The sequence below is a fragment of the Nerophis lumbriciformis genome, linkage group LG30 (genome assembly GCF_033978685.3).
Source record: "Nerophis lumbriciformis linkage group LG30, RoL_Nlum_v2.1, whole genome shotgun sequence".
NCBI lineage: Eukaryota > Metazoa > Chordata > Actinopteri > Syngnathiformes > Syngnathidae > Nerophis > Nerophis lumbriciformis.
In genome coordinates this window covers 27819421-27830086 of record NC_084577.2, presented here as the reverse complement: position 1 = coordinate 27830086, position 10666 = coordinate 27819421, and the positions used below count along the sequence as shown (strand labels likewise).

Sequence of the window (10666 nt, the reverse complement as noted above, 5' to 3'; positions counted from 1 at the left end):
GGTCGCGGGGGCAGCAGCCTAAGCAGGCAAGCCCAGACTTCCCTCTCCCCAGCCACTTCGTCCAGCTCTTCCTGTGGAACCCCGAGGCGTTCCCAGGCCAGCCGGGAGACATAGTCTTCCCAGCGTGTCCTGGGTCTTCCCCGCGGCCTCCTACCGGTCGGACGTGCCCTAAACACCTCCCTAGGGAGGCGTTCGGGTGGCATCCTGACCAGGTGCCCGAACCACCTCATCTGGCTCCTCTCCATGTGGAGGAGCAGCGGCTTTGCTTTGAGCTCCCCCCGGATGGCAGAGCTTCTCACCCTATCTCTAAGGGAGAGCCCCGCCACCCGGCGGAGGAAACTCATTTCGGCCGCTTGTACTCGTGATCTTGTCCTTTCGGTCATAACCCAAAGCTCATGACCATAGGTGAGGATGGGAACATAGATCGACCGGTAAATTGAGAGCTTTGCCTTCCGGCTCAGCTCCTTCTTCACCACAACGAATCGATACAGCGTCCGCATTACTGAAGACGCCGCACCGATCCGCCTGTCGATCTCACGATCCACTCTTCCCTCACTCGTGAACAAGACTCCGAGGTACTTGAACTCCTCCACTTGGGGCAAGATCTCCTCCCCAACCCGGAGATGGCACTCCACCCTTTTCCGGGCGAGAACCATGGACTCGGACTTGGAGGTGCTGATTCCCATCCTAGTCGCTTCACACTCGGCTGCGAACCGATCCAGTGAGAGCTGAAGATCCTGGCCAGATGAAGCCATCAGAACCACATCATCTGCAAAAAGCAGAGACCTAATCCTGCAGCCACCAAACCAGATCCCCTCAACGCCTTGACTGCGCCTAGAAATTCTGTCCATAAAAGTTATGAACAGAATCGGTGACAAAGGGCAGCCTTGGCGGAGTCCAACCCTCACTGGAAAAGTGTCCGACGTACTGCCGGCAATGCGGACCAAGCTCTGGCACCGAGCATACAGGGAGCGGACCGCCACAATCAGACAGTCCGTTACCCCATACTCTCTGAGCACTCCCCACAGGACTTCCCGAGGAACACGGTCGAATGCCTTCTCCAAGTCCACAAAACACATGTAGACTGGTTGGGCAAACTCCCATGCACCCTCAAGGACCCTGCCGAGACTATAGAGCTGGTCCACAGTTCCACGACCAGGACGAAAACCACACTGTTCCTCCTGAATCCGAGGTTCGACTATCCGGCGTAGCCTCCTCTCCAGTACACCTGAATAGACCTTACCGGGAAGGCTGAGGAGTGTGATCCCACGATAGTTAGAACACACCCTCCGGTCCCCCTTCTTAAAGAGAGGAACCACCACCCCGGTCTGCCAATCCAGAGGTACCGCCCCCGATGTCCACGCGATGCTGCAGAGTCTTGTCAACCAAGACAGCCCCACAGCATCCAGAGCCTTAAGGAACTCCGGGCGGATCTCATCCACCCCCGGGGCCTTGCCACCGAGGAGCTTTTTAACTACCTCAGCAACCTCAGCCCCAGAAATAGAAGAGCCCACCACAGACTCCCCAGGCACTGCTTCCTCATAGGAAGACGTGTTGGTGGGATTGAGGAGGTCTTCGAAGTATTCCCTCCACCGATCCACAATTTCCGCAGTCGAGGTCAGCAGAACACCATCCTCACCATACACGGTGTTGATAGTGCACTGCTTCCCCTTCCTGAGGCGGCGGATGGTGGTCCAGAATTGCTTCGAAGCCGTCCGGAAGTCGTTTTCCATGGCTTCCCCGAACTCCTCCCATGTCCGAGTTTTTGCCTCTGCGACCGCTGAAGCCGCACACCGCTTGGCCTGTCGGTACCTGTCCGCTGCCTCAGGAGTCCTATGAGCCAAAAGAACCCGATAGGACTCCTTCTTCAGCTTGACGGCATCCCTCACCGCCGGTGTCCACCAACGGGTTCTAGGATTACCGCCACGACAAGCACCAGATTGATTCATTATTTTATCTTATTTTATTTATTTTTATATTAATGTTATGGATTATTGTGGAAGACCCTTGCTTCCGGGTGAGTTCTCAGGACCATTCCAGGGAAGACATTGTCGTGAGATGGTTTAGACTTCTTTATTTTTTTTGGGAACAGAGTCTTTGACGTGATTTTCAGCAGCTGCCTTTTCTTACGTGAGCACACGAATGGTTTCCTTCCGTCCGCCGTCTGCTTTTCAGCAGCACGTCGCCGTCGTTCGCCGTCTACTTTTCAGCAGCACGTCGCCGTCGTTCGCGTGGTAGCACAGGATGGTTTCCTCCCGTCCGCCATCTGCTTTTCAGCAGCACGTCGCCGTTGTTCACCGTCTACTTTTCAGCAGCACGTCGCCGTCGTTCGCGTGGTAGCAGAGGATGGTTTCCTCCTGTCCGCCGTCTGCTTTTCAGCAGCACGTCGCCGTCGTTCGCCGTCTACTTTTCAGCAGCACGTCGCCGTCGTTCGCGTGGTAGCAGAGGATGGTTTCCTCCCGTCCGCCATCTGCTTTTCAGCAGCACGTCGCCGTCGTTCGCGTGGTAGCAGAGGATGGTTTCCTCCCGTCCGCCGTCTGCTTTTCAGCAGCACGTCGCCGTCGTTCGCCGTCTACTTTTCAGCAGCACGTCGCCGTCGTTCGCGTGGTAGCAGAGGATGGTTTCCTCCCGTCCGCCGTCTGCTTTTCAGCAGCACGTCGCCGTCGTTCACGTCTACTTTTCAGCAGCACGTCGCCGTCGTTCGCGTGGTAGCAGAGGATGGTTTCCTCCCGTCCGCCATCTGCTTTTCAGCAGCACGTCGCCGTCGTTCGCGTGGTAGCAGAGGATGGTTTCCTCCCGTCCGCCGTCTGCTTTTCAGCAGCACGTCGCCGTCGTTCGCCGTCTACTTTTCAGCAGCACGTCGCCGTCGTTTGCGTGGTAGCAGAGGATGGTTTCCTCCCGTCCGCCGTCTGCTTTCCAGCAGCACGTCGCCTTTGGCGTGCTTTTCAGCAGCTGCCTTTTCTCCGTCTCGCTCTCGCGGTGTACTGTGCTCCGCGTCTTGCCTCTTGCTCTCCACCTCTCCTCCCGTCTCTCTCAGCTGTCACCCTTTTATACACAGACAGATTATCTGATTGTGCCCAGCTGCCCGACCCACGCACCTGTAGTCCATTTGGACGCGGGTCCGCAGGCCACGGCCCCTCGCCGCCATCTTGGAGCGGGCCCCGGTGTCGGACCGCCGGCCCCGCCTCTCCACAATTATATTATATTATATATAGAGATGTCCAATAATGGCTTTTTTGCCGATATTGTCCAACTCTTAATTACCGATACCGATATATACAGTCGTGGAATGACATTATTATGCCTAATTTTGTTGTGATGCCAGAGTTTGTTGGTGACGAACCCCAAGATGCAGAGATGACGGCAGGCATTGAGCGAGAAAACATGATTTAATTTAACACTTTAGCAAAAAAAAAAAACAAAAGGGTACAAACAAAAAGGCGCGCACAAGGCGGAGAACAAACTTGGCTATGAACTAAAATAGCACAAAGGCTAACTGTCGACAAGAAACAAAAAACACTTACTGTGACACGAAGGAACTATGACATGGGCAGAGTGAACAAAAGTAGACAGAGCTACAACGACAAGTATTATGACAGGTCGTAGTGACATCGACAATGACAATAATCCAGCACTGACTGGAGGGGAAGGCAGGTTTAAATAGCAGCTGGCTGATTGACAGCAGGTGTGGCCAGGTGCCAATCAGCCGCAGCTGAGGGGAAGCAGCACTCAGGGAGACGATGAGGAAATAACCAAAATAAGAGCGTTGACAGGAAATGACAGAGGAAAAACTAAAACTTGACCAAACTGACACTGGATGCATTAAACAATGTAACAAGGTTTTCCAAAATAAATCAACTCAAGTTATGGAGAAAAAAAATGCCAACATGGCACTGCCATATTTATTATTGAAGTCACAAAGTGCATTAATTTTTTTTAACATGCCTCAAAACAGCAGCTTGGAATTTGGGACATGCTCTCCCTGAGCGGAGGGTGTATATTGTAGCGTCCCGGAAGAGTTAGCGCTGCAAGGGATTCTGGGTATTTGTTCTGTTGTGTTTATGTTGTGTTACGGTGCGGATGTTCTCGCGAAATGTGTTTGCCATTCTTGTTTGGTGTGGCTTCACAGTGTGGCGCATATTTGTAACGGTGTTAAAGTTGTTTATACGGCCACCCTCAGTGTGACCTGTATGACTATTGACCAAGTATGCTTGTCCCTTGGCAAGTTTACCTGCAATAAGACGCTTTTGGTAGCCATCCACAAGCTTCTGCTGGAATTTTTGACCACACTTCTTGACAAAATTGGTGCAGTTCAGCTAAATTTGTTGGACTTGTTTCTTCAGCATTGTCCACGCGTTTAAGTCAGGACTTTGGGAAGGCCATTCTAAAACTTTCATTCTAGCCTGATTTAGCCATTCCTTTGCCACTTTTGAGGTGTGTTTGGGGGTCATTGTCCTGTTGGAACACCCAACTGCGCCCAAGACCCAACCTCCGGGCTGATGATTTTAGCTTGTCCTGAAGAATTTTAAGGTAATCCTCCTTTTTTCATTGTCCCATTTACTCTCTGTAAAGCAGCAGTTCCATTGACAGCAAAACAGGCCCAGAGCATAATACTACCACCACCATGCTTGACGGTAGGATGGTGTTCCTGGGTTTCAAAGCTTCACCTTTTCTCCTCCAAACATATCGCTGGGTATTGTGGCCAAACAGCTCAATTTGACTCAACAGGAGGTTGGGTCTTGGGCGCGGTTGTGTGTTGTAAGATCTACATCACTATCAAATAGTTCACTTTTTCTTTTTACACAAATAAAGTGTGAAATAAAAATAATGGGGGGCCCCAATTTACGCAGGAGTGGCCCTGGTTACGTTCACATTTCACTTTTTCTTGTAACATTACACCTGGTTGCGCTTTTATTCCACTTGTTATGTCGCTGTTGTTGTTCTATTAATATTTCCCGCACGGCTTGTTTAGAAACATGCTTTCTAATTTGCACAAATAGGACGCCACAATTTCTGCTCTTTATTCTCAGAAAAATAATACCACTGCAGACTTGTTTACGTCCATGAGCTCCTTGGCATAGCAATTCAATGCAAAAATGCATTATGCACGTGTGCGTGTGTGTGTGTGTGTGTGTGTGTGTGTGTGTAAGAGGGTTATGAAGCTGATTGCAAACCTTTGCAAGACAGCCATAATCGATAAAGGGTTATACAATTTGTCCATTTCATGCGTCCATAACCGGGGTGTCCAAACTTTAAATAATTTTTAAAAAAAGAAGCAGAAATAAAGAGCAGGGAGGATTTTTTTTCTTTTAATTTTCTGTAATTAATTAAATTTCTGTAACCTAAGCTCAGTGACCATGATGCACAGCATTCACTGATATGACCCAACCCAGTCAACCTCCCCTAGTCATGGTGCAGGAAAAACGAATCAACCGGCACAAAAAGTCAACACACATGGTCACACATAACACAACCTGCATAATTGAACTTTGTAGATATTGTGAAAAACTCCCATCACTGTAAAAACGTTGAAATGAGACCCATTTAAATCTATTGCAAGGCATGATGGGAAAATGCAAAACACTCTCCACACGTATCCATGTTTGGCTTTTAGCTGCTTGATATTTCTGATTGATTGCAAAACTTAAAGGGAGGTTGTCACGGAAGTAAACAAGATATATACATGTATATGCATATGTATATATATATATATATATATATATATATATATATATATATATATATATATATATATATATATATATATATAAGTTTTTAAATTTTCCTGAGGGAACTCTCCTGAAGGAATCAATAAAGTACTATATATATATATATATATATATATATATATATATATATATATATATATATATATATATATATATATATATATATATATATGCGCAGAGGCAGTTTTATTATTTATTTATTCATTTATTTTTTTATTTTTTTTATAAACCTTTATTTATAAACTGCAACATGTACAAACAGCTGAGAAACAATAATCAAAATAAGTATGGTGCCAGTATGGTGTTTTTTCCCCCAATAAAATACTGTAAAAGATAGAAATGTAGTTTGTCTCTTTTATCCGATTATTCGAAGTAATAATCGGCAGATTAATCGATTATCAAATATATCGTTAGTTGAGGCCCTAAAATATATATATATATATATATATATATATATATATATATATATATATATATATATATATATATATATATATATATATATATATATATATATATATAAATATTTATATGTATATATATATGTATATATATATGTATATATATATATATATATATATATATATATATATATATATATATATATATATAAATATTTATATATATATATATATATACATATATATATACATATATATATATATATATGAATATTTATATTTATATATATATATATATATATATATATATATATATATAAATATTTATATATATATATATGTATATATATATGTATATATATATATATAAAAATATATATATACATATATATACATATATATATATATATATATATATATATATATATATATATATATATATATATATATATATATATATATATATATATATATATATATATATATATATATATATATATATATATATATATATATATATATACTAGGGCCGCAACTAATGATAAATTTGATAATCGATTAATCTGCCGATTATTACTTCGATTAATAATCGGATAAAAGAGACAAACTACATTTCTATCCTTTACAGTATTTTATTGGGGGGAAAAACAGCATACTGGCACCATACTTACTTTGATTATTGTTTCTCAGCTGTTTGTACATGTTGCAGTTTATAAATAAAGGTTTATAAAAAAAATAAATGAATAAATAAATAATAAAACTGCCTCTGTGCATATATATACTGTATATATATATATATATATATATATATATATATATATATATATATATATATATATATATATATATATATATATATATATAAATATTTATATATATATATATATGTATATATATATGTATATATATATATATATATATATATATAAAAATATATATATACATATAAATACATATATATATATATATATATATATATATATATATATATATATATATATATATTAGGGCCGCAACTAACGATAAATTTGATAATCGATTAATCTGCCGATTATTACTTCGATTAATAATCGGATAAAAGAGACAAACTACATTTCTATCCTTTACAGTATTTTATTGGGGGGAAAAACAGCATACTGGCACCATACTTACTTTGATTATTGTTTCTCAGCTGTTTGTACATGTTGCAGTTTATAAATAAAGGTTTATAAAAAAAATAAATGAATAAATAAATAATAAAACTGCCTCTGTGCATATATATACTGTATATATATATATATATATATATATATATATATATATATATATATATATATATATATATATATATATATATATATATATCAAAATATGGAATATTTTTCCCCAAAAATATTTTAAAGTGGAATATTTGATGTGAAGTAATTGGAGCCTTGAACATGTCAATAATTCATAACAAAATTGATTTTGATTCTTTATTATTTTTTGAGCAATGACAGTTCAAAAAATAAAACCCTGCAAAAATGATTGCGGATCCAAAAGGTATCCACTCAAAAAGACTTTAAAAATATGTCGTACATTTTTTTATTTTTTTTATTTAACACTTATGTCTCTAGATCAACTTTAAACATTTTTTTTTTTTTTTTTTTTTATTCTGTCCGTCTATTTTCTTTTTTGTAAAAATATTTTTTTTATATGGCAAAAAGACAAAATATGCAATATTTTTTTCCAAAAAAAAATTCAAAGTGGAATATTTGATGTGAAGTAATTGGAGTCTTGCACATGTCAATAATTCATAACAACATGAATTTTGATTTATTATTATTTTTAAGCAATGACTATTTTAAAGAAAAAAACATCAGCCTACATGGCAGATTTGTGTTATTAGAGTCATTATTGCAAATTTGTCTCGTTACATTTCACCTGTTTGCTCCTTTAGTATTTTTCAAATGTACGGCGGGCCTTTAAAAAAAAATCATCTGCGGGCCACAAATGGCCCCCGGGCCGCACATTTTAAAACTTTTGTATCCAGGCACGGGTGTACCGTGAATTCCTCTCTTCATCCCATCAGAGCGGCGCCAGAATCCGACACGCCGCAGAAGCGCGGTCCACCTTTTTGTTCCGCCTGAAGCGGCGATGCGTTCAGGGTCAGCGGTGCACGCCACTATCTGGCCTGTTTGTCTAAGCGCTGGTTGTAATGAAGAGTGAATAATGTCATTACAGCGTGCACCCACTCAGGACTTCTTCCCTCCAGGTAGTCTGACTCCATTTGGATAAAAAGCATGTGTCTGAGTCACACACACACACACACACACACACACACACTTGTATTTGTTACCGTCATGGGACCTGAGAAAAATGCCTCCCTCTTTAGGACCAGCCTTTCTAGATATATAAAGAAGTGTATTTACAACATTAATAATATATACATACTATGCAAATATAAAAAAGATTGTTGTGAAAAAATTAGTCGGAATTTCACAAGGAAAAGGTCACAATTTCACAAGAAAAAGCTAGAATTTTGGCAGTATTATAATAAAAGTCGTAAATTTACTCAACGCAAGTCAAAATTTGACAAGAAAAACTGAACATTTGTGCAATATTATGATAAAAATTGGAATTTTACTCAATAACAGTCGCAATTTTAATTATATAAAGAGAGTCGTAATTTTACTCGACAAAAGTCATAATTTTATAAGAAAACTTAAAAATTTGGGCAATATTATAATAATTGTCAGAATTTTACTTGGCAAAATGATCACAAAAGTCATCATTTTACTCCAAAAATGTCACTATTTCACAAGTACAACCAAAAAATTGGCAATATTGTGATAAAAGTCAGAATTTTAATTGACAAATGTCACCATTTTGCAGTAAAAAGTAATAATTTTACATAAAAAAGTAATACTTTTCAAAGAAAGCATTATTTACTTCAAGTTATTACAGTATGTCTCTATATACATATTTATTTAATTTTTTTAATTAATTTTGGTCAAAGGGGGCGAATTTTAATTTCTTACACACACTTGTTATTACGTATGTTGACCAGAGGAGGAGCACTTTTAAAAGCGACCCAGAGTCAATTTGAAAAATCCCTCCTTTTTGGGACCACCGTCATTTTGATAGATGTCACCACCAGGGGTGCAAATGAGACATTCTCAATGTTTTTGTTTTTTGTAATGTGAAAACTCCGATAAATGCCTCCCTCTTTAGGACTAGCCTTTCTAGATATATAAAGAAGTGTATTTACAACATTAATAATATATACATACAATGCAAATATGAAAAAGCTTGTTGTGAAAAATGAGTTGGAATTTCACAAGCAAATGGTCACAATTTCACAAGAAAAAGGTCACAATTTCACAAGAAAAACTTAGAAATCTGGCAGTATTATAATAAAAGTCGTCATTTTACTCAACGCAAGTCAAAATGTTACAAGAAAAACTGAATATTTGGGCAATATTATGATAAAAGTTGTATTTTTTATTTATTTTACAAGAAAAGCTTCAGATTTTGGCAATTCTATGATGAGAGTCGTAATTGTACTCGACAAAAGTCCCAATTTTATGAGAATACTTTAAAATGATATATAAAATAAAAATTAAAATAAAATCATACATTGCTGCTTTTGCACCTGTCAATGTTTACTTTTTTATGTACATTAAATCAACAAAAATTATTGACTTTGGAGCAATGTTCACGGACTCTAGTATTTGGCTCTCTATTAGATGCAATGGTTTTCCGTATTGGGAACATGAATTATGTCCTAACTTGTTCACATCTCCTCATGTGGAAGCTACTTTTCCTTGTTGATGTCTCAAGAAGGGTAGAAATACAAGTACACACACACTCACACACACATTCTTGTATTTGTTACCTTCTTGAGACCTCTGAAAAATGCCTCCCTCTTTTGGACCACCCTTTCTAGATATATAAAGATGTGTATTTACAACATTAATAATATATACATACTATGCAAATATGAAAAAGCTTGTTGTAAAAAATGAGTTGGAATTTCACAAGAAAAAGGTCACAATTTCACAAGAAAAACTTGGAAATCTGGCAGTATTATAATAAAAGTCGTCATTTTACTTAACGCAAGTCAAAATGTTACAAGAAAAACTGAATATTTGAGAAATATTATGATAAAAGTTGGAATTTTACAAGAAAAGCTTAACATTTTGTCAATTCTATGATGAGAGTCGTAATTTTACTCGACAAAAGTCCCAATTTTATAAGAATATAAATGATAAATAAAATAAAAATAAAAATAAAATCATATATTTCTGCCTTTGCACCTGTCAATGTTTACTTTTGTATGCAAATTAAATCAACAAAAAATCCTGACTTTGGAGCAATGTTCACGGACTCTAGTATTTGGCTCTCTATAGATGCAATGGTTTTCCGTATTGCGACCATGATTTATGTCCTAACTTGTTCACACCTCCTCATATGGAAGCTACTTTTCCTTGTTGATGTCTCAAGAAGGGTAGAAATACAAGTACACACACACACACACACACACACACATTCTTGTATTTGTTACCTTTTTGAGAA

The 10666-nt window shown here is 38.6% G+C and overlaps 1 protein-coding gene across 4 annotated transcripts in view; it reads left to right on the top strand.

Moving 5' to 3' along the window:
• Positions 1-10666, top strand: part of gria4a (glutamate receptor, ionotropic, AMPA 4a) — a 417233-nt gene that overhangs the window by 66871 nt on the left and 339696 nt on the right. The window lies entirely within an intron of this gene.